At 36.0% G+C, this 25751-nt stretch overlaps 1 long non-coding RNA gene and 2 pseudogenes across 4 annotated transcripts in view; 2 read left to right on the plus strand and 1 right to left on the minus strand.

Annotated features, from left to right (window-relative positions):
- Nucleotides 1-5503: 5503 nt before the first annotated feature.
- The window catches only part of LOC147824191 (uncharacterized), a 57255-nt gene continuing 37007 nt past the window's right edge, over nucleotides 5504-25751 (minus strand). For 3 of the 4 annotated variants that reach the window (XR_015442766.1, XR_015442768.1, XR_015442765.1), the window contains 5 exons: nucleotides 15191-15284; nucleotides 14718-14769; nucleotides 14375-14503; nucleotides 9586-9720; nucleotides 5504-8240 (listed from right to left, as the gene is read on the minus strand). This is a non-coding gene — a long non-coding RNA (uncharacterized LOC147824191). Of the gene's footprint in view, nucleotides 8244-9585; nucleotides 9721-14374; nucleotides 14504-14717; nucleotides 14770-15190; nucleotides 15285-25751 lie in introns of all 4 variants that reach the window. The other variant, XR_015442767.1, reaches the window with a different exon arrangement.
- On the plus strand, nucleotides 20393-21220 carry LOC101723312 (caspase-3 pseudogene; annotated as a pseudogene).
- LOC101722965 (elongation factor 1-alpha 1 pseudogene) lies at nucleotides 23347-25011 on the plus strand (annotated as a pseudogene).

Genomic DNA, 25751 nt, shown 5'->3' on the forward strand with positions numbered 1-25751 from the left:
AAAATTATAAGTTAAATAAATAGGACACACATGTGTAAATACTGAATAGTTTCTCTAGTGTAAGAAACTGAAAGTGTAAATAATGATTAAAATGAATAATTGATAATTTGAAATAGGAAAAGGTCCAAAGGTGTGTGGGTGGTGGGAGGGGAAGGGGAAAGGGAGGAAGGGAAAGGAAAAATTATGAGAAAAGAAAAAAACATGGAAACAAAATCTATGTAAATAGGGAAGGGTGGAGGGGGTGAAGGGTGCACAGGTAATGGGGGAAAAAATAAGAACCAAGATTCATCATGTAAAGGTACAAGCACCCAATGATAAATGTAAACGTAGTGTATACCTAAAATGTACCAACAAAAGAATTAGAAAGAAAAAAAAAATCTTTCAAAACCAATGGGGAAACTAGATACTTCCATGACAAAGAACACCTGAGAAATTTCATGAACACCAAACCATCACTCCGAACAATTCTAAGCAATATTCTAGAAAAAGACAATGAAGGTCACAACTCCATGATGTCCAACAGAGGGAAGCCACCAGGCAAGGTAAGAAACAAAAGGGAAAGGGGGAAAGAGAAATAAGAAATAAAAGAGCCAACAACAGTAAAACATCATGACAAGGATGACTCAATATCTATCAATTATAACTATCAATGTTGATGGGCTCAATTCACCAATCAAAAGAAATAGACTGACAGAATGGATTAAGAAACAAAATCCAACAATATGCTGTACACAAGAAACACACCTAACTCAAAAAGAAATTCATAGACTGAAAGTAAAAGAACGGAAAGCAGTTCTCCACTTGACAGGAACCCAGAAAAAAGCAGGGGTAGCAATCTTATTTGCAGACAAAGTAGATTTCAAACCAAAACTAATAAAGAGAGACAAAGACATTCATTACATCCTTGTAAAGGGAACAATCCAAAAGGAAGAGATGACAATCCTAAATATATATGCAACAAATAAAAATGCCCACAACTATACAAAACAAATATCAATGGGCATGAAAAATCAAATAAGCACTAATACAATTGTAGTGGGGGACCTCAATACCCCATCATCACAAATAGACAGATCATCTACAACAAAAATTAACAAGGAAATTCTAGAACTGAACCAAGCTGTTGAACAAATGGACTTAATAGATGTTTACAGAGTGTTCCACAAAATCAGAATACACATTCTTTTTGGCTGCGCATGGGTCATTCTCCAAAAGAGACCACATGCTAGCTCATAGGACATGTCTAAGTAAATAAAAGAAATGAAATTACCCCCTGTATATTATCAGACCATAGTGCAATAAAAATGGAGATCAATAACATAAGAAACTGCAAAAATTACATAAACACATGGAAATTGAACAACACACTTCTGAATAACCTATCAGTGACAGAGGAAATTAAAGAAGAAATGAGACAGTTTCTACAAGAAATGATAATGCCAGTACAACATAGAGGAATCTATGGGACACAATGAAAGCAGTTCTATGTGGGAAATTCATAGCAGTGAATGCCCATATTAGGAAAACAGAGAGAACTCAGATAAATAACCTAATGTAGAACCTCAAGCTGCTAGAAAAAGAAGAGCATAACAAACCCAAAGTTCTTACAAGAAAGGAAACTATAAAGATACAAGAAGAAATCAATTCAATGGAGACTAAGAGAATGATACACAAAATTAATGAAACAAAGAGTTGGTTTTTTGAAAGAATAAATAAAATTGATAAACCTTTAACCAACCTTATCAAAAAAAGGAAAGAAAAGGCTCAAATCCATGCAATTAAGAATGAAAAAGTTGAGGTCACAACAGTCCCAGCAGAAATCCAGAGCATCATCAATACCTACTTCAAGAACCTGTACTCTAATAAAATGGAAAACACAGAACAAATGGACAGATTCCTACATACATATGAATTGGCAAAGTTAAATGAAGAAGATATAGAAATTCTAAACACCCCAATTATAATAAGTGAAATTGAAAAGGTAATAAAAAATTTACCAACAAAGAAAAGCCCAGGTCCTGATGGCTTCACTGCTGAATTCTACAAGACATTCAAAGAAGAACTATTGTCATTACTCTTTAAACTCATCAATGAAATTGAAAGGGAAGCAAGGCTTCCAAATTCATTCCTGGGAGCAAGTATTACTTTGATTCCAAAACCAGGGAAAGACCCAATCCAAAAAGAGAACTACAGGCCAATCTCCCTAATGAACATAGATGCAAAATTCATCAACAAAATAATGGCAAACAGAATACAGAGGGTCATCAAGAAGATCACACACCCTGACCAAGTTGGATTTATCCCTGGGATCCAAGGATGTTTCAATATCCATAAATCAATAAATGTAATACACTATATTAACAGAATCAAGGACAAACAAACATATGATCATCTCAATAGATGCAGAAAAGGCATTCAACAAAATCCAACATCCATTCATGATAAAAACCCTAGAAAAATTGGCATGGAAAATCTTTATCTCAACCTGACTAAGGCTATCTATGAAAATCCAACAGCCAACATCATACTAAATGATCAAAAACTGAAAACTTTCATGCTAAAATCAGAAACGAGACAAGGATGCCCACTATCACCACTCCTGTTCAATATAGTTTTGGAAACATTAGCCACAGCAATTAGAAAAGAGAAAGAAATAAAAGGAATAAAGATAGGAAAGGAAGAAGTTAAACTGTCATTTTTTGCTGATGATATGAGACTTTCCATAGAAGACTCAAAAAACTCCACCAAAAGACTTCTAGACTTAATTGACAGATTCAGGGGAGTAGCTGGATATAAGGTCAACACTCAAAAAACAATAGCCTTCTTATACACAAAAAGCAGACTCACTGAGAGAGAAATTACAGAAACAATTCCTTTTACAAGAGCATCCAAAAAAATGAAATATCTAAGAATCAACCTAAGAAAGGAAGCAAAAGACCTCTACACTGAAAACTACAGCACTCTGAAAAAGGAGATTGAGGAGGATAGAAGAAAATGGAAAGACATCCCTTGTTCCTGGGTAGGAAGAACCAATATAGTGAAAATGGCCATACTTTCAAAACTACTATCTAGATTTAATGCAATGCCAATTGAAATTACAACAATAAACTTCATAGAACTAGAGAAAACAATCCAAAAGTTCATTTGGAATCAGAAGAGACCTAGAATAGCAAAAGCAATTCTAGGCAACAAAGATATTGCTGGGGGTATCACAATACCCAACTTGAAACTATACTACAAAGGTACTGTGATAAAAACAGCATGGCACTGGCAAAGAAACAGACCCCAGGATCAGTGGAATAGATTAGAAGACAGAGAAACAACTTCAGACATACTCAGCCACCTCATCTTTGACATAGAGCCAACCACCCTCATTGGAGCAAAGATAGCCTATTTAATAAATGGTGTTGAAAAAACTGGATTTCTACCTGCCAAAGATTAAAACTAGATCCATACCTATCACCATGCACTAAACTAAGATCAAAGTGGATTAAAGATATAAATATTAAGACAGAAACACTAAACTTGCTGGAAGATAAGTTAGGTAGAACTGTTGAAGACATTAATATAGGAAAAGACTTTATAAACAAAACTTCAATAGCACGGGAACTAGCAGAAAAAATCAACAACTTGGATCTCATCTTATTAAAAAGCTTCCGCACTGCAAGAGAAACCACCAACAGAGCTAAGAGACAACCTACCATGTGAGAAAAATTTTTTAGCAGCTGTACCTCAGACTAAGGACTACTATCTAGAATATATAAAGAACTGAAAATAATCAGACTCGCCAAATTCAAAGACGCAATTCAAAAATGGGCATCTGAATTTAACAGTCATTTCTCAGACAAAGAAGTAAAAACAGCAAATAAACATATGAAACAATGTTGAACATCACTGGTCATTCGAGAGATGCAGATGAAAACAACACTGAGATTCTACCTCACCCCAGAAAGAATGGCTGCTATTAAGAAATCAATCAATAACAAATGCTGGCAGGAGTGTGGGGAGAAAGGAACCCTTCTTCATTGTTGGTGGGAGTGTGGACTGGTGAGACCACTATGGAAATCAGTATATATATATCTCAAAGAACTAGTTCTAGAGGTCCTATTTGACCCAGGTATTCCCCTGCTAGGTATCTTCCCAAAAGAATTAAAAGAATCATATCACAGTGATATATGTGTACCCATGTTTATAGTGGCACAGTTTGTAATAGCAAAAACTTGGAAACAACCCAAGTGCCCATCAACTGGAGACTGGATAAAGAAGATGTGGTTTTTTTTATAAAATGGAGTACTACTGATCCATAAAGAATGAGAAACTAGAGTCATTTATAGCTAAATGGATGCATATTGAGGCCATACTCTTAAGTGAAATAAATAGGACACACGTGCAAATACTGAATAGTTTCTCTAATGTGAGAAACTGAAAGTGTAAATAAGGATTAAAAGGATTAATAACAAATAATTGATACTTTGAAATAGGGAAAGGTCCAAAGAGGTAGGGGTGGTGGGAGGTGATGGGTAAATGAAAGAAGGGAAAGGAAAAATTAAGAGAAAAGAAAAAAAATGGAAATGAAATCTATGTAAATAGGGAAGTGTGGAGGGGGTGAAGGGCGCACAGGTAATGGGGAAGAAAATGAAAACCAAGATATATCATGTACAGGTACAAGCACCCAATGATAAATGTAAAAGAATTGTATACCTAAAATGTACCAATGAAAGAATTTAAGGAAAAAAATAAAAGGGATAAAAGAAAAAAGTTTTAATTAAAAATTAAACTGCAGAGTGCAGTCCTACAGCTGAAAGGTAGTAAGGAAACAGGTAATTCTGAACTACAACTACACAGAACTGAATGCTCCAAAAATCTGAATGAGCTCAGGAGCATCTTCTGTGCCAGAACTTCCAGACAAAACTCAGTCCAACCAACAGGTTGATTTCAGCTAATGGTTAACCTTTTGTCACTGAGACCAAATATCTAACACACACAATTTAAAGGAGGAAGAGTTTATTTGGGCTTGTGGTTTATAGGGTTCAGTCCATGGACAGCTGGCTCCAAGGCAGGAACATCATGGTAGAAGGGCATGGCTGAGCAAAGTCGTTCAATTCAAAGTGGCCGGGAAGTAGAGCAGGGGAACAGAGCCAGACAGAAAGGGGCCAGGAACCACAGATAGTATTCAAGGTGACACCTCCATAGTCCACCCAGACACAGTCAGAAGTGTGCATTACTAATCCCTTAGGCAACTTTCAAGTCAACCAAGTTGACAATCCAGCTTAACTGTCATATAAGCTATGTGACAACCCAAGCATAAGACTCAGTTGAAGCTAGACTTCTAACACCTAACTACAAGTTAATAAATAGGTTTGGTTTTGAACTATTAAATTCATAATAATTAGTTAAGTTGAAATAGGATACTAATACAGAAGTATATTCTGTAAGGTTCTTTTATTATATGTGAAATAATTAGGTATTTAAAGGTAACTTGAATAATGTTATTTGTGATAAAGATAAATATGCATATTGTGAACCCTACAGTGATCCTACACATCAAAGAATAGTTAAATAGCCTGCAATCCAGTAGTCACGATAGAAATATTAAATACCCTCAATGAATCCAGAAAAGTGTTTACAGTCTCCAGAAAGGAGCAGGTATTTTCAGTTTACATGACCTGTTGTAGGACAAAGAAGAGTACCTGACCTATAGCAGACAGTCTAAACATTTGTGGCAATGAGTTAATGCATAAATAAATGGTCAAGTTCATGAGTGGAGCAACACAAATCCATTGCTGGTTTTAGAATCAAATACTAGATGAAGACACATTTTAGTCCATAAGTGGGATAATCAGAGGGAAATCATCTTTTAGGCAGAAAGCAGCAAAAGGTTGAGATTTATTATTTATACCCAATGTGGTTATTAATCTGGTTCTTAAACTTGGTTGATGCACCTGAGAACACTTGAAGTCTGCTTTAATAACCTACATGTGTAGTGACAATGAAAATACAGAACATCAAATATATTATATGTAAATGTAGCAGAATTGTTTAGAAATAAAAATAAAGCACATGCTAACTCTTCCTGTTTTTATAAGCACAATGTATGAGTTCTGGGCCCAGCGCTATTCAAGTGGGTTTTTGTCACTATTTTCCATACAGAAGGAAGAATGTCTGCACATTTGCACAAGTTGCAAATCTAATTATAATATGCAAGGTCAAATAGCAACACAGAAATAGAAACAGATTTAAAGAAAGAGCTTATATTTTCAACTATTGCACAGTCCATGAGACAAGGCAGCCTTTTCAGCAGAATCAGCTGGAGTTCTGTAAACTCCACATTGCTCATGTTTGACACACCTAAGACAAACCTTCTGATATCATAATGTCTAATAAATAGTAGGATAAAGGGTGAAGGCAAAGGAACAAATGTATCTAAAGCTCTTACTGTGGATAGGAGATGTTATTACTAGGCGCCTTAGTGAAGCAAATCAGGTATATTCTGCTCCCTTTAGGAAAATTTTTGGCACAGGGGTGCTATTCCTGAGAATGTAGACTAAGTGCTTGGAATTTTGGCAGTGCTCTAGTTTATTCTGGATGCTACTGCTAGAGATGTTTCCATTTTGCTGTAACTCAAATTGCAAACCTGAACATAATTGTGAAAACTGTTGTGACTGTTCATATATCCACATATTTCAGATAAGAATCTAAAATGGCTCAAGTTAACATAATATAATCTTGGAATCTTCCTTTCCTACCACTTCACCAATGGAAAAGTGGAAGGTGCATGTGGCTCTCCAGATTTCTGCAATCTTGGGCTCCCTCTGACCCAGTAAATTTGGAACACTAATTAACAATCAAGTGTTGAGTGTTTTACTAAAAAACAAAATGACTTGATTAAATGCAAGCTTTTGAACCAAATACAGTGGAAGAGAAACCTCTTTCAAAGTAGTCATTCTAAAATACCCCTTTTCCTGAGAATATCCTACTGGTAAAATGAACACAATCCTTAAGCAAACTCTACATTATTCACACTAATTAAACATGTAATTTATGAGTTTGAACTCATGACATCAAGTCATAAATTATGTAAAGGTTGTATTAACATCTTGTAACTAGAAACAAAGTAGTGGCTACTTAACATTTGTTTAATCCAGCAAACACAACCTGAAATCTCTGGTCACTTTAAATATTTAGCTGGTGGCTTGGCTTTTTTTAAGAGGCTGTTTACTCAATAGAAGAGGAAATCGACTGAGGAAACAACACCATGATCTTCACTTGGCTTGAACGTAAGAATCATACAGTAACTAATACATATAGTAATTTAACTGATGTGCCTAGAACTACATGCCAAATGTTGTGTAAGATAGTAGGGATGCAAAGATGAAAAAGATATGATTATTTCTCTCTGTTAATTCCAGTCTAGGGAGAGAGAATAGTGTCCAACAGCAAGTCCAAAAATTATCCTGGGTTCTTAAGGAACGATGGTGGGCACTTTCTTCTTAAGGAATATAACACAAGAGCTGGGGACTGAAATGTAATTATACTTTTTGCAGGCAAAGAAAATTCAGTGAGCAAAAGAAGAATTGTATGAAGCAGGAAGGCCAGTGTGGAGAAGCATATGGGAGAAATGAGTAAGTGAGCAGAGAAAGACTGAAGGTCACCCTTTGATGAGGCTGAGTCAGTAGGTAGATAAGGGTCAGAAAGCAAAGGGCCTCACTAAGGACTTGGGACTTTTTCCTGCAGGTAAATGGGAAATAACTAAAGAGCTCTAAACAGCTGAGCTGTCCAGATCATAGAGAGAATATCATCACAGCAGGAAGGAGAAAGGACTGGGGAATGGAAGGGCAATTAGGAGATTTACTGTAATCATCCAGGTGAGAGTTGATAAAGGCTTGAACAACTATTATTACAGCAGTGAGAATGAATGAGAAGAAAAAGTTTTGAATTGCATCCTGTAAATAATATTTCTAAGATTACTATTAATTATAGTTAAGGTCCTATAAATTCTTAAAGGTGTAGTTTCTATTATAAGTTCATTAAAAATAGACTTTAATAACACAAACTGTCTTAATAAAAATAATAATTATATTTGTGTATAATACTTTTGGAACAGAATTATTAAATAATAAGATAAATTTGATAATCTTCTGAAATATATTTTTAATGAATTCCACCTCTAAATTAACAAACCTTTATAAGATTCAAACTCACCCCATGTATCTTCTGTTAAGTGACACACATCTGCTAGTCTGCTGGATAGCAAAGAAAATAGTGAAGTAGTATGTACTAGTTCTCTAATTTAATCATCACAACCCTCAGAAATAGACAAATTATGGACTTTAAAATAACAACAAAAAGACACCCAGAGAAATTACAAAACTTTTTCAAAGTCACATACCTAATAAATAAAATGTAGTGCTTTGACTGAAGCCCCCAAGTCAGCACATTACAATAAAGATAGCATTCACTGAGCTTTCATTTGGGTGTCAGACATTGTAAGTGATTTATGTATCTTGCATTAATTCTTGTACAACTTAGCAAGTGTATACTAGTATCCTTATCACTACTGTATCTAAAAACAAAATAAGTTACAAAGTTTCCCAGGTCATACAAGTAACAGGCAACACCAGGTTTCAGACACAGACCTTGAACTACAAAGGTTACATCCACTCCAGCTATGCTGGCCTGACCCACACCAGCTGAACTCTCTTGTCCTGTAGCCAAAGAAGTTGACTACTCAGTAAACTAAACCTAGACATAATGTTGGATTATCCCACCAAGCCTTTAACTAAACTATAGGTTCTTGGCTTCCTCTCTACTAAAAGCTAAAACACTCTTTGCATTATCTGTCCATTTTTCCAGGATGATGCAATAACTTGCCTATTTTTCAAATAAAAGAAAATTTGTCTCACAGTAATTTTATTTAACTACTCCAAGGCTCTCGTGCTCCTACTCTGTTAACAAATAAAATAATTTACGGTCAGTTGCTTCCACAACAATCACTTGACGTAATATCATGTCACTGATCTTACACAGACTACTTTTTGCAAGGAGGAGAAATGGAAAAATAGAAGCTTAACAGAATCAAGCATTTAAAATACATTTAAGTGGGGCCAGGGATTTAGCTCAGTGGTTCCGCCACCTGGCTCGCAAGCGCAAGGTCTGAGTTCGATCCCTAGTACCAAAAAAATAATAATAAAATACATTTAAGTAATGTAAAAAAGATTCTAAAATTAGGTATTAATGGTTCTCATTATTGAAACTTTAAATTATATGAGAATCAACACATGTAGTGTACTACCCTTGATGCCTAAAAATTCAGCAACTTCTCTCTTTTTCAATATAAGATAAGCAAAATGCCAACGTGTACAAAGAATATAGACTATTTTCCTTCTAATTCCCTGCTCCCCAGCATATTCCCTATGGCTAATAATGATAAATAAGTTGTTTCTCATTTCATATATTTCTATTTACACACTTATTTTAAGGAAGTTTTGCAGATTCCAGAAATCTTAGCAATGAACAGAGGGACTGAATTTAGTGGGCCTGTGGATACACGAGAATTATAAATATCTCAGTGTGCTTGAAATGTACCTGAGGGTGGAAGCTGTTTCGCCAAATGAAGCCCCACTCCAGTGGGGATCCCCGCCTTTGTGCATCCCCTGCCCCCCCTTCTCTTGATCCTTTACCAGAAGTCAAATGGACAGAGAAAGCCATGGCCCCGGGATCCTGAAAGAAAATGAACAATCTGAAGAAAAAGAAGCACATAAGGAAGAATGCAGAAATCAGGACCTAGTGAGAATCAAAATGACCACTGAAGATGCAGCCAGCAATCTGCAAGGCTGACTCCAGGCCTTTTCAGAGTGTTATATCTAATGTATGACACTTAGATATCTTGCTTGTTAAAAGAATACCACTAGGCAAACTGCAAAACAGATTATTTTCTTTTATAATTCCCTTTTATTGTGAATTGTTTTCAATTTACAATAAGAACTTTAAAAAAAAAAACAGATTTTCTTTTAGATAAAAACAGTCAGTGGTGGTACAGCCTTCTGTCAGCACATACCTCCTGCTGCTCCCCACCCCACTTCCAATTCTGTGAGCCCCAGAAAATTCCTCCAAGCCCAAATCCTCAAGTACCTCTCATGCAAAGTACAAACAGCAGCAGGTCTATCAGTGAGTATGAACATGGCATTATGAACAGGCCAACCACGACACACTGTGAACCCTCAATAAATGTTAGAAAGGGGAGGAGGAAAAAGAAAATATAGAATTATTGTTGCTATATTTTCTCTTAGATTCTAGGTAGCAAAAAGATGGAAAGATTTCAGATGCCCAATTCTGACTAAGAATGCTAGTAGGCACCAGAATGCTTTTTAATTTGAAAACTGAAGGATTAAAATTTGCTCCAATTTAAAATAGAAAAAATAAGGCCGGGGATTTAGCTCAGTGGTTCCAGTGCCTGCCTGGCAAGCACAAGGTCCTGAATTCAATTCCCAGTACCAAAAAATAAAAAAATAAAATAAAATAGAAAAAATAATGAAAGGGCCAGACATTGACATAAAACATTCATTTTGATCAAATAAATTAGATTTTTCAAATATTAATTGCCTAACCAGAAAAGAAAAAAAAAAAATCAAGAACACTGAGGTAAAGTATTTAAAAATTTAAACATACTAGAAAAGAACAGACTTTTAAAGAAAACCAAAATGCTCATTTAAATCTAAGTAATGAATGGCCAAAAGAAGATATATGGAAATGGAAACTGCTCTGGGGGCCAAGAAACTCAAAAGTTGTACAGAATATTTCTTTGAGATTTGGAACCAAATAGTTAAAAAAGAGAAAGTGGATAGCTCTTGGTGATTTAGTGAAATGTCCTCAAAGTCCAAGGTTACAGGAAGTAAGGCAGACTAATCAAAAAGGATTATTATAAAAAACAATGGCAAGTGGGTTAAATGATGAGTTTCAAAAGATGCTTCACTCTGGAAATTTACCACCCTTTTGAAGTTCCTCTTTCTGACTCACCAGTTGCAGTTTTTAATAAAGCCTAAGAGAAAGAGTACATGAGTAATACTATGAGTCAGCAGTTATTAATAGTTATTTTTAAGAAAGGTGATATTAGTGACCTTTAACATTTTATGATACCTTCTATTCTAACTTTTTCTAAGAAATTTACCAAGGTTTACAAAAAAGTTGGCTCTTTTGCATGCAATGTGCGTGGTTAAAATGCAAAAGTTGGCAAAAAAATTTAGTTTTCTTAAAAGCAACAGTAAAACATTAAAAAGTTTAATGCTACTTGATTTTTATTTTGCTAAGATTGGACATAAGATTAATTTTCTCCATGAACAGTTGTTTCTTAAAGGTCCTGCAGATATTTGGCATGTGCTTCCAGCCGGGCTGAACTCTAATCTTAAACTATCTTTCTCTGAGGCTTCTCTTAGGACAAGTGCTTTTTAGTTTTCACAATTCTAATAAATATATGCAAGCAAATAAGACACTAATTTCAGTTTAACAGAAAATCCCTTTTTGCTTATAGTAGATATTGTTTATACAACCTGGGAAAGAATTTCACTTTTAGAATTTCCTATCTTTGAAACCATACTGTCAAAAGATCATAGCATTCAATGAATATTTAAAACTTACAATGACATGGCTGAGGGTGTGGCTCATTGGTAGAGTACTTGCCTAGCATGCACAATGCCCTGGATTCAATCCCCAGTACCACAAAAAATAAAACAAAATGCTTTGTGATTACAACCTAATCCACTGCACCAAACCTGGGACAATCCCATGTAGATACTGGCTTGTTTATATAGTAAATTTCTGCCTTATGATGGAATCTGGTTCAAAAATGCCCATTCATCTAGTGCTAAATTGTTTTCCTTACTACAGCATAAACCTAATGAGAGTTCTTTACAAAAGTGGAATCATTTCCAATCTTCATCCTTCATTTTATGAGATTCCTGGCAGGCTAGAACTTAAAAAGAAGATATGCAATTTATATTCTTATACACCTGCATACAGAGAGGAGCCCACAAATATATCCATATATAGAACATATCCATTTGCAAAAGAGCCTGTTGATTTGAAAATGTCAGCAAGAGGCTGCTCAAGATCCAGAGAAAAACTGCATTAACGTTCTCTATCAATTCAGGTCTCAAAAGTAATAAAGTCAATTCCAAACAAAATTTGCTGAAGTGCAAAGAAAAGTTAATAAATCCATTTCACTATGTTTCTAATTCCTTGAAATCTTTAAGAAATAACTTCTTTGTTTTATAACAAACCATCTGTTAAGTAAATGAAAGCATGATTTTTAAATTTTTTTAAATTGCCTTGGAATTCATTATTTTTTAAACAAATGAGGGAAAGTTGATTTTTATTATTTTATTCTGAATCTAACTTTTCTATGCCCTGAGCAAATTCTAACATTTTATGTATATAGACATAAAGAATATAAAAATTAAGTGATATTTGATATGTTTTTCCATACATATAGATTTATATACTGTATTAGGTATGGATTTTATCTGACTAATGCTTCTCTACCATAATTAAGCATCTGTGTAATGCTTCTACATCATGATAACTCAAAAAGCAGTTCTTGTAAATTGAGAAGAAAGGTTTTTTTAACCTAGAAACCTTGTCTGGGTTAGAATTAAGAGCAAATAAATAAGGACCAATCAATATGACCTCCCTGGAGGGCTTTCAAAAAATATAGATGCTGTTATCTGACATTCACTCATTTAAATGTAAGTCCTTAAGATTAGAAATGCTATTCTGATTTTTAAGAGACTCTATTAAAATTAAAATATATTTGAAATTAAACATTCTTAGAGTCATTGCTAGTTTAGTATAACCACTAATAGATGAGTGTAAATTAATTATTTGCTATACATTTAAATCTGTTTTAATCATTAAAAAATTTATGTTTTGAGAATTAATAGAAAAGCCCCTGATAACTTGTTCCTATAGACTATTCATGATTGGGCAGAAAACAACCTAAGAAAGAAAATAACAAAAACCCTGAGCCCTGGCACATAGAATAATCTCATATATGTCTACAATTGTCATCCCAAGACAGAGGAAAATGATGGTATCTTTATGGTAAACAAGCTATCTTTTCAAGTACCAACTCGTTCCTTTATTTTATGACAAAGTACTCTGCTAGGTGATTGTATTAGTCAACTTTCTTGTGGCTAAGATACAATATCCTACAATAAATTCTCAACTTTTAGAAGGAAAGGTTTAATTTAGCTCAGTGTTTCAGGATATTCAGTACAAGATTAGCTGGCTCCAAAGCAGAAACATCAACATCACAACAGAAAGACAGAAGGAAGAAAGCTACTTAGTTCATGATGATGGGAAAGCAGAAGAAAGGAGAAGCAGTGCCAAAGAGGAAAGGAAAAAGGACCATATATAGTATCCGAGGTCATGAATAACATAACTCACCCAGACACACTCAAGATCATGCTTCACTAATCTGCTAGGCATTTCTTAAACCAATGAAGTTGACATAACAGGATTAATGGTCACAACTGACACCTTGCAAACTTCACACCCAAGTACATTTCCTTAAACCATATAGAACCTCCAAATAAAGACAATAGCAAGTTCATAATTCCACCTAACATAATAAAACTATCTTGCATACAATCAGAAATGCAATAATCTCTTCCCCTAAATTTCAATAATCCTAGCATTTTTCAAAAGGCCAAGTCTAAGTCTCTTCTGAGATTCAAACCAAACTCTTCCCTGTGAACCTCTGTAAAAATAAAAACAAGTTACATAATCCCAAAGTACCATGGCACAGGGTAAACATTCTTATCCCAAAAGGAAGGAATGGAGGAAAAGAAAAGAATTGGACCACAGCAATATTTAAACACATCATGGCAAACATTAAGTCCTATAGCTTCATATATGGCATCTGAGACATGCACTGCTGGTAAAATGTGAGCTCCAAAGGGCACCGGTAGCCTTATGCCTATAGCCTTTCTGGTTGCAGCCCACACAGCCTCTCTCTTGGTCTAGCTCTACTCAACACCTGAAGCTACCCTCAACAGAGGTTCCATGTTGCTGGCATCTCCAACTTCCTGGAGTCTCCACTGCACATTTGGCTCCATTCCCACAGCTTCACATACTGCCCTATCAGAGGCTCCCTGCTTAAACCTCCAGGCCTTCCTTTGAAACCTTGGTAGAAGTCCACCTGACCCCACATCTCTTGCATTCTGTAAGGCAGTCAAGCCAACAACACATGGACAATGCCAAGATCTGCTGTCAGCAGAAGCAGTACCGGGCCCCTTTGTACCATGGCTGCAGAAGCCTTTGAGTCCCTGGATAGCTGAGTATGATAAACTAAACCCCAAGAGCCAATTCCTTCACAAACCTTTCTCAAGCAGGAGTCCCCGGGATTCTCTTCTCAAATGAAAAGTTGACACTTTTGCATCCTTCAATCTGTAATGGATGGAATCCTGCTGATTCCTGAGATACTCTCAAGGCATCTTTCTTCTAATACCTGTACAAAGTATTTGGTATCTTTTTAGTGGTACTAATCTCTTTAGTAGCCATACATCCTTTGGTCCCAACTTTATACATGGTTCCTTTTGGGCCATTTAAGTTTTTCACATTTTTTGTTCTGCCTTTTGCCCCAAATTTTCACTGAAAACCTAGCTAAAAGCAGGCAGCACTACCCATTCCACAGGTTTAATGTAGGACTGTTTTGAAATTACCTCCAACAGGTTAATTAGTCCACTAGTCCTCTTCTGCAGATTCTGAGAACAGCTGTAAAACATAGAAAAAAGCTTTGACACAGTGTAATAAATATGGCCTCTAGTCCAAATACCAATGGAGTCCTTGTTTTCAACTGAAACTTCCTGAGCCTAACTTTTACTCCCCACATTTCTTGAGCCTAACTTTTAGTCCCCACATTTCTATCAGTATTCTGTTCTTTTGAGATCTGACCAGAATTACCCATCAGACTCTGCTTATTTCATTCTAAGGCCTCACTAGCCCACACCTCTAAACCTTCCCAAACTCCTCCAACAAACCAAAGGCTTCTAAACCACATGGTCAACCACAGTTACAGCAAAGACAAAGATCACCACTTCTGGTACCAATTTTGTGTATTAGTCAAACTTCTTGTAGCAGAAACACAATACCCAACAACCACAAGTTAAAAGAAGAAAGGTTGAATTTTGCTCACAGCTTCAGGATAGTCAGTAGGTGGTCAGCAGACTCCAAGGAAGACATATCTTGGCAGAAGATGTAGATCATAGTAGAGCAACAATGCCTAGTTCCTGGTGGTCACAAAACAGAGGAAGGGAGCAGTGACAGAGAGCAAAGAACAAAGGACCGAACAGAGTAATCAAAGTCATGCTTCCTTGATCAACCCAGGCACATCCAAGAGCATACTTTTCTCATTTACTGGTGTTTCTTAATGCAATGAATTTGACATATCAGGAATAATAGTCAGAGTGATGTGATGTAAAGAATACCCAGATGTATGCAAGAACCACCCAAAGAGATAAAATATGAATGAAGATAATTTAGAGGTACAAAATATGATAGTATCCTACATAATCAGTAAACTTTCAGTTGTTAAGATTGCTTGTGTAGAGGACAGTACATAAATTTTACTTTTAAATAAGAGAATTGATAAATAAAAATGTAAGTTTTCAAATACATAGTACCCTTTTTTAACCTAAACACCAAAAGTTCTTCATTAACAATAATAAATTAAAGCACTAACACAAAACATGTTGCAACTGTTCCTGCTGTACATAAAAAAGATGTTCTTAAAGGAGTGTAACACAAAGAATTTACTTCACATACAAAGACACATCGCCTGAGAGAAAACAGATAGAAAATGATATCCCATGAAAATAGAACCCAAAAGAGAACAAAAGAGCCAGATATGGTGGTGCATGCCTATAATCTCAGCATTCCAGGAAGCTCAGGCATGATAATAAGTTGTAGACCACCATGGGCAACTTAGGAACTTAGCAAGACTCTGTCTCAAAAAAAAAAATGCAGGGTGGATGTATCTTATTGTGAAGGTGCTGGCTACAATACCAGTTGGTAAAGGAGAGAGAGACAGAGAGACAGAGAGAAAGAGACACAGACAGAGATAGACAGAGACAGAGAGAGAAAAGGATTAGCTAGTTATATCAGATAACAGAATTCAAGTCAAAAACTGTAAAAAAATTTAAAAGACAAAGAAGGCTATTATGTAATAATCCAGTGGTCAATGCAGCAACATGCTATAATATTTGTAAATATATTTGAGCCCAACACTACAGCACAACAATAAATAAGGCAAATATTAGACCTAAAGTACAAGATAGTAGGAAAATTTGACACCTCGTTTTCAGCAATGGACAGAACATCCAGAAAGAAAATAAACAAAGAAACATTAAAATTAGACTACACTCTAGAACCAAGAATATGTAACAGACATTTTCAGAACATTCCACCCAATGGCTTCCCATGAATAAAGTGAATGAGGTCACACCATAATATTTTTTATGAGCCTGCCTTTCCATTGAATGACACTCAGCATCAGCATTTACTGTATTTATTATCACTCCTCACAAAAACATGACAGAGGACAATCAAAACTGTTTCAGAAAGTGGCATGTATGATGGGATGTATTCAAAACAAGGAATATTTAGAAAGGGATTGATGGCAATACACATTTACCATAATAAAACTTTATATTTAAACAGTCATCATATATTTTGATCACACTTCATCAAAAAAAGTCAACAAAACAGGTTTTTTAAAAGATTAAAATGTCCAATTTCTACCTAGGTTAACTTTACAAAAAATTCAAATAAACTCAGAGAAAAAAGGAGGCATTACAATAAATATTATAGAGGCCATTCCACTGCTCTCAGGGCAAAGGAGGTGAGCCAATCCCAGTGCCCAGGAGGAGGCTCCCAGGCTACCATTCCACTGCTCCCAGGGCAGAGGAGGTGATCCAATCCCAGAGCCCAGAAGGAGGCTCCCTGCCTCCATTCCACCACTTCCAGGGCAGAGGAGGTGAGTGGCATGAGTGCCAGCAGCACTCGCCCCCTCCATGCTGTGGAAATGAGAAGACACATAAACAGACTTCCAGATCACCTACAGCAACTCCAAAGGGAAACGAGATGGACCAAACTGATACTCAACCACCTGGAAACCCTGAAATGGCAACAAAAGAGGATCTGGAAAAAATGAAATCAGAAATAATTTCTCACATAACAGCACAGATTGTGCCCATAGTGCAAGACATGATTAATAAATCTAGAGAGAACACAGATAAAAAAAATAGAGGAGCTGAGGAATATGATGGAATCCCAACATGGGAAATGGAATTCATAAAACAGATTCAAACAGATTTCCAAGAGATTAAAAACTCCATTGAAAGTCTATCCAGCAGAATGAACCAATGTGAAGATAGAATTTCAGATCTAGAAGATAAGATTGCAATTAGTGAGGAGGAAAAGAAAAATCGCTTTAAAATTGTAAGGGACCATGAGAAAGCAATCCAGCAGCTGCTAGATGATGCAAAGAAGAATAACATAAGATTGATCGGAGTCAATGAAGAAATAGGAGAGAGTGCAGATGACAGAAAAAAAACTGTTCACAGAAGTGATGGCAGAAAACTTCCCAAGGAGGGGAAAAGAACTTGACATACAGACAAGGGAGGCGTATAGGACTACAACTAGCCTTCATCAAAAAAAATCTACACATAGGCATATAATAGTTAGGATTCCAGAAACCCAACAGAAGAACAAATTTTACAAGCAGTGAAAGAAAAGAAACAAATCACATACAAAGGAAAGCCCATCAGAATCACAGCAGACTTCTCAATACAAACCCTCAAGGCAAGAAGAGCTTGGAGTGATGTATTTCAAGCCCTAAAGGAAAACAGCCTCCAACCCACATTGATGTACCCTGCAAAACTATCTTTCAAAATTGATGGAGAAATAAGATACTTTCATGATAAAGAGCATCTTAGGAACTTCATGTATACCAAACCAGCACTCCAAAATTTTTAGACAATATCCTAGGAAAAGACAATGAGGATCACAAACCCAGAAAGCCCAGCAGAATGAATTCATTGGGTGTGACAAATTAAACTCAAAGGAGGAGAATCCAACAAAAAGAAAAACTCATGACAAGGCTTTTAAAACTTTTAACTTCATCTCCCTAATGAGTGTATAACTCAATCTTGTTATTGTACTGATTAGCATTTTTCTGATTCTAGTGTTGCACACCTTTCTGGATGCTGTACTGGCTATTTATCATCTTCTTGTGTCTACTTTTTAATTGAGTTGTCTATTAATGAGCTGTAAGAGTTCTTCATACATTCTGGTCATAGGTTACATGCATTGTAAATGTGGTCTGTTTAAGGACTACTTTTCATTATAATGATGTCATTTAAAGTTCTAAATTTTGATAGAATCTCATTTATCAATTTTTTTCTTTTATACATCATGTTTTTTGTATCCTAGGATGTTCTTGCCTACCCTAAATTCATAAATATTTTCCCTTATAATTTCTTCTTAAAGCTTTATAGTTTTAGTCTTTCATATTTATGTTCATAGATCCTTTCAAGTTATTTTTATGTATAGAAACAAAGGGTTGATGTTAACTTTTTACATACAGATACCAGATGTTCTAGTGCCATTTGCTGAAAACACTATCTTTTCCTCTGCTCTTGAACTGAGTTTATATTCTATAAAATGGTAATGTTAAATAATCTTTCAAAACTCAGTGGACCATATATGTGTGCTTCTATTTCTAGATTCTCTGTTTTATTCCAATGATCTATATGTCTTTCCTTACACCAACGCTGCCTTGATTACTGTAGCTTTAGAGGAAGCCTTAAAATTAGGTACTAAATGTCTTTCAACCCTGTTTTTATTTTCTTTTTCTTTTTCTTTTTCTAGGTCCTTTGTACTCCTACATAACTTTTAAATTTCAATATCCAATTCTTCATTTATAGCAAGTATACATAGACCTGAATTTTTATATATACCTTGTGTTTTCTAATCCTGCTAAATTCAAATACAAGTTCCAGGGGCTCCTAGAAGTTTCTTAGTATTTTCTCTGTAGATGATCATTTCATTTACATATAAAGATTTTGCTTCTACCTTGCCAATCCTATCCTAACTGTGTCATTTTATTGCCAGACTATTTTGGTTTGGGCCTATGATTCAAAGTTTAATGGACAGATGAAGAGTAGGCATATCTGCCCTTGTTCCCCACCTTAAGGAGAAAGTATTGTATCTTCTCCATTCATATAAGGCATTTTTGCTGGAAGTATGGAGTACATGGCTTTGATCTGTTGAGAAGGTTCTGTTCTACTTCTAGTCTCTTGATAGCATTTACCATGAACAGCTGTAGAATTTACTCCAATACTTTTTCTCCAACTAGTGACAGGATCATATGGCATTTTCCTTTCCTCTGTTAAAATGATGACTTTTGGGGGTGGATCTTCAATGCTGAACCAACACTGCCATCCCTATAATGAAACTACTTTCTACCTACTGCCAGATCTGACTTCTAATAGTTTGTTTTGTTAAAACTATGTTCATACTTTTTTCTTCTATTATCTTTATCCAGTTTTAGGATTAGCACAATATTGATTTCCTAAAATTAGGGGAGAAGTGTTCCTTCTTTTTTCTGCTTTAAATGTTTGATATAATTTATCAGTTAAAATATATATGAGCCTATTATTGTCATATAGGTAGGTTTTCAAGCTAGGAATATACTTACTTTAATAGGTGCTATTCAAATTTTATATTTCCTCCAGAGTTAGTTTCTTCAATTTGTCTTCTAAGTTACTTCTTAGAAGTTGTCAAATTTATTTCAAAAAAGATTTTTGTAATATGCTTTCTATATCCTTTTAAATTCTGTAAAATCTGTGGTAATGTCTCCTAGATCTCGATATTATAATTTTAAAAATGTATAATTGATATTATGTAATAGGAAGAAAAGGTCTAAAGGAGTAGGGGAATTGTGAGGAATAGGGGAGAGGAAAGAAGGGAAAAGAAAAAATATGAGAAAAGGAACAAAATGGAAACAAAGTCTTTGCAAATATGGACGGATGGAGGGGGCGTAGGGAGGGCAGAGGAAGGGGAAAAATATAAGAACCAAGATACTCATGTAATGGTACAAGATCCCAATGATGAATGTAACTGTATTGTATACCTAAAATGTACCAATAAATTTAATGGGAAAAATAAATAAATATTATAGAAACAAAAAGGATCATATGAGACTGTTTACAAACAACTATATACCAACAAATTAGAAAACCTAGAGAAATGGATACATTTCTGAACATGTACAATCTACCAAAAGTTAATCATGAAGAGGCTGGAGCCAGCAGAGTGAGAGTTAAGAAAAGCAGCCATGGTGAACACTGAAAACTCAGTGGATGCAAAATTCATTAAAGATCTAGAAACAAAGATCATACATGGAAGCAAATCAACAGACTCCAGAATATCCTTAGATAATAAATACAAAATGGATTATCCTGAAATGAGTTTATGTATAATTATTAATAATAAGAACTTTCATAGAAGCATTGGAATGTCAGCTCAGTCTGGTAAGATGTAGATGCAGCAAACCTCACGAAACATTTATGAACTTGAACTATGAAGTGAGGAATAAAAATGATCTTACACATGAAGAAATTGTGGAATTGATGTGCAATGTTTCTAAAGAAGATCATAGCAAAAGGAGCAGCTTTATTTGTGTAATTCTAAGCCATGGTGAAGAAGGAATAATTTTGGGAACAAATGGACCCATTGACCTGAAAATATTAACAAACTTCTTCAGAGCGGATCTTTGCAGAAGTCTAGCTGGAAAACCCAAACTTTTCATTATTCATGCCTGACGGGGTACAGAACTGGACTATGGCATTGAGACAGTGGTTATGATGATGACATGGCATGCCAGAAAATACCAGTAGAGGCTGACTTCTTGTATGCATATTCCACGGCACCAGGGTAGTATTCCTGGTGAAATTCAAAGTATGGATCCTTGTTCTTTCAGTCACTTTCCACTATGGTGAAATTGTATGCACACAAGCTTGAGTTTATGCATATTCTTACTGGGGTTAACCAGAAGGTAGCAACAGAATTTGAATCCTTTTCCTATGACTCCACTTTTCATGCAAAGAAACAAATTCCATGTATTGTGTCCATGTTCACAAAAGAACTATATTTTTATCACTAAAAAATGGTTGACTTTTTTTAAGTTTGTATGCCAAGTGAGGAAACAATATATTGTATTCCCTTCTTTAATTGAATACTTCAGATGGTAGTTTGAATCATGCCATTTGCCCAGCAAAAGAACCACAATCCAGCTACCTCAGGCTCAAAATCAGGTAGTTGAAATTGAATTTGATTAGGAATAAATAAATATGGATATTTGAATAATCTTATGAAAAGATTATTGTAAGCCTTTCATAATTAGCAACATTTTGTGATGATATGCTATGAACTTTCAAGTAATTATGAGGAACTTAAACATTGCACTAATGAATTTAAGACTGTGCACTCCAGTTTTTGTTGAACTGTAGAAATGACAATGGGGACTAATGTATCTTAGACCTTGAGGATCCACAGGCATGGTCAAAGGTTTAAAGCTTTATTTTGGAACTGATGTATGAAAAAGAATCAAATGCATTTTAAAATCACTTACAGCTCATGGTTTTTGTGATGTTTGTTCTGAGAATGTGTTTCTTATAAAATAGTTCTGTTTACTATTGAGAAAGAATATTTCAGAGAAAGTATGAGTAAACTGAGTTGATTCTTTTAAGGCTAATATGAAATATTAGTGGAGAGAGAGTCATAACTATGAGGTACTAAGATCTACCAGCATGTTTCTTCTCATTTGTTCTTATGCAAGTCAGATGAAATTTACACACCAGCAAAATATCTAAAGATCTACTATGTAAAAACCTCAAACTATCACTAACTAGGATGATATGAAGAAATTCTACAGGAACATACTAAAGTATCATCTGCATAAAAAACAGTGAAATATAAAGAAAAAACAATGAATGGATCAGCTGGGCAAGCTGTAATTTGAGAGAAGATGGTTTGAGCCTGAGCAGAGATGTAGCTCTGTGCAAACCAGGAAGAGATGCCACTTCAGAAAAATCCTGCCAGATGATTCCTTCAGGTGCATACAGTGTGTGTAGAAGGTACTCCCAAGGGATGCGAGGAAGTAAACCAAGTGAGAAACTTCTAAAATGAAGCTTTTCTGAAGAGTCACAAAAATTGTAATATTCATTGTAGTATAATTTGTAAGCATTGTAATATAATTTGTAAGCAACTTCTGTTGAAGTTTACAATCAGTGGGAAAATAGTGGTGACATTTTGTACTGTTACCTGAAATGAAAGGACCACAGCACATAAGAGTTTAGAAGCATCCAATCAGAGCCTCTCTGGTGCATGTGGGGAAACTGCAGGCCAGAGCTCAGCCCCAGCCAGGGAGACCAGGCTTCAAGCTTCCTCAGTTCGTGTACGTGTTCAGCATTGCTGACTGCACCTGTGTGCTTCACCAGCTTTCAGACCAACCTAATGTTTCACGAGAACTTTCTTTTGGCTCAAAGAAAGGAACTGACATTTATAATTGACAACTATTTGTTTTGATAAGATCTATTAACTTTTTCTAAGTAAATGTAGCATGTAATGACATCCTAAGGTGAGTTTTTGTGTGACATTTTGTAAAAGTTTTTTAATTTGCATTTTTATTTCAGAACATAAATTCAAACTTTAAAAAGTTAATCATAAAGAAATAAAAATTCTGAACAGGTCAATAACAAGTGAAGAAAATGAATCAATAATAAAGTCTCCTATCAAAGGAAATAATAGAGCCTGATAGCTTCAATGCTAAATTCCATCAAACATTTAAAGAAAAATAATACCAACACTTTTCTAACTATTTGCAAAAACTGGACAAGGAATTCTCCAAAATATATTCTACAAAGTAACATCCTCATGATCCCCAAACCAGACACAGCAACAATAAAGAAAACTCCAGTCAGTATCCCTGATAAACATATGTACAAAAATCCTCAACAGAAAACTGAATTCAACAGCACATTAAACAAATCATTAATCATGACCAAGTGAGATTCTTCACAGGAACACAAGGATGTTTCATAATATGCAAATCAGTAAACACAACACATTAAGAAAAGAAAGGTAAAAACATATGATAATTTCAATAGAGAAAAACACAAGAAAATTCAACATCCTTTCATGATCAAAACTCAACAGTCTAGCTTTTTCACAATAGGTTTGCCACGAGAGCACAGGTGTGGTGAAAACCACCACTAAATCAAAGCCAACATGGGAAAGGAAAAGACTCATATCAATATTGTCATCATTGGACATGTGGATTCGGGCAAGTCCACTGCTACCGGCCATCTGATCTACAAATGTGGTGGCACTGATCAAAGAACCTATGAAATTTTTCAGAAGGAGGCTGCTGAGATGGGAAAGTGTTCTTTCAAGCACTCCTGGGTCTTGGATAAACTGAAAGCCAAGCATGAGCATGGTATCACCAATGACATCTCCTGTGGAAATTTGAGACCAGCAAGGATTATGTGACTATCACTGATGCTCCAGGACACAGAGACTTTATCAAAAACATGATTACAGGCACATCTCAGGCTGCGCTGTCTTGATTGTTGCTGCTGGTGTTGGTGAAATCGAAGCTGGTATCTCCAAGAATGGGCAGACCTGTGAGCATGCCCTTCTGGCTAACACGCTGGGTGTGAAACAACTCATTGTTGGTGTTAACAAAATGGATTCCACTGAGCCACCCTACAGCCAGAAGAGATATGAGGAAATTGTTAAGGAAGTCAGCACCTACATTAAGAAAATTTCCTACAACCCTGACACAGTAGCTTTTGTGCCAATTTCTGGTTGGAATGGTGACAACATGCTGGACCCAAGTGCTAACATGCCTTGGTTCAAGGGATGGAAGGTCACTTGTAAAGATGGCAATGCCAGTGGAATCACACTGCTTGGAGCTCTGGATTGCATCCTGCCACACACTCACCCAACTGACAAGCCTTTGCGGCTGCCCCTCCAGGATGTCTACAAAATTGATGGTATCAGTACAGTTCCTGTGGGCAGAGTGGAGACTGGTGTTCTCAAACCTGGCATGGTGGTCACCTTCACACCAGGCAATGTCACAACTGAAGTAAAGTCTGTTGAAATGTACCATGAGGCTTTGAGTGAAGCTCTTCCTGGTGACAATGTGGGCTTCAACGTCAAGAACATGTCTGTCAAAGATGTTCGTCATGGCAGTGTTGCTGGTGACAGCAAAAATGACCCATCAATGGAAGCAGCTGGTTTCACTGCTCAGGTGATTATCCTGAACCATCCAGGCCAGATCAGTGCTGGCTATGCTCCTGTACTGGATTGCCACACAGCTCACATCACTTGCAAGTTTGCTGAGCTGAAAGAAAAGATTGATCACCGGTCTGGTAAGAAGCTGGAAGATGGCCCCAAATTCTTGAAATCTGGTGATGCTGCCATTGTTGACATGGTTCCAGGCAAGCCCATGTGTGTCAAGGGCTTCTCTGACTATCCACCTCTGGGTCATTTCACTGTTCACGATATGAGACAGACAGTTGCTGTGGGTGTCATCAAAGCAGTGGACAAGAAGGCTGCTGGATCTAGAGAGGTCAACAAGTCTGCCCAGAAAGCTCAGAAGGCTAAATGAATATCACCCCTAACACCTGCTACCCCAGTCTTAATCTGTGGTGGAAGACTGGTCTCAGAACTGTTTCTCCCAATTGGCCATTTAAGTTTAATAGTAAAAGACTGGTTAATGATAACAATGCCTCATAAAACCTTCAGGAGGAAAGGAGAATGTGTTTTGTGGGCCATTTGTTTTCTCTTTGTGTGTGACAGTTTTAAGTTATTAGTTTTTAAAATCACTTTTTAATGGAAACAACTTGACCAAAACTCTGTCACCGAATTTTGAGACCCATTAAAACAAAGTTTAATGAAAAAAAAACCTCAACAGCCTAGGTGCAGAAAGAATACATCAACACAATAAAGGCCATGTATGACAAACATAACAAAATTTTTCTCTAAAATATTGATCAAGACAAAGATACCCACTTTCATTGCCTATGTTCAACATAGTACTAGAAGGCCTAGTATAATGGATTGTATCCAGATATTCCCCCAAATCCTCATGCATTCATAGGTGGGGCTTTTCAGAGCTGACTGGAATTAAGGTATGTGATACTGAGAGTAAGGGTGTGTGGTATTAGATCAATCCACTGATTAGAATTAGCATAGCTCTGGGTGTGGCTGAATGGATTTATGAAAGACAGAAGCCCCAAACTGGGTGTGAGTGGCAACACCCAAAAGGCTTATATCCTGGATGGAATAACAGGGAAAGGCAGGCTCACTTCTGCTGCTTCTTTGCTGGTCTGCTGTCTTCTGCCTGCCCTGCCATGACCTGATTCTGCTCTGTGATGGCCCTCTGCAATGCCACCTTGTCTTGGAGCTAGCCAACTAAGGACTGAAACTTCTAGAAATTGTGAGCTGAATAAAAGCATTTCTCCTTTAACTTTGAGTGTCAGGTGTTTTGTCTTAGCAATGAGAAAAGTAACTAAGACACATAGAGCCATTAGACAAGAGAAAGACATAAAAGACATCCAAAATGGAATGGAGAAAGTCATGTAGTCTGCAGATTAAATGATTGTATATATAGAAACCCTAAAGACTAC

The sequence above is a fragment of the Heterocephalus glaber genome, unplaced genomic scaffold, assembly GCF_053883595.1.
Source record: "Heterocephalus glaber isolate CG9 unplaced genomic scaffold, H.glaber_assembly_v1.0 deba00001553, whole genome shotgun sequence".
NCBI lineage: Eukaryota > Metazoa > Chordata > Mammalia > Rodentia > Bathyergidae > Heterocephalus > Heterocephalus glaber.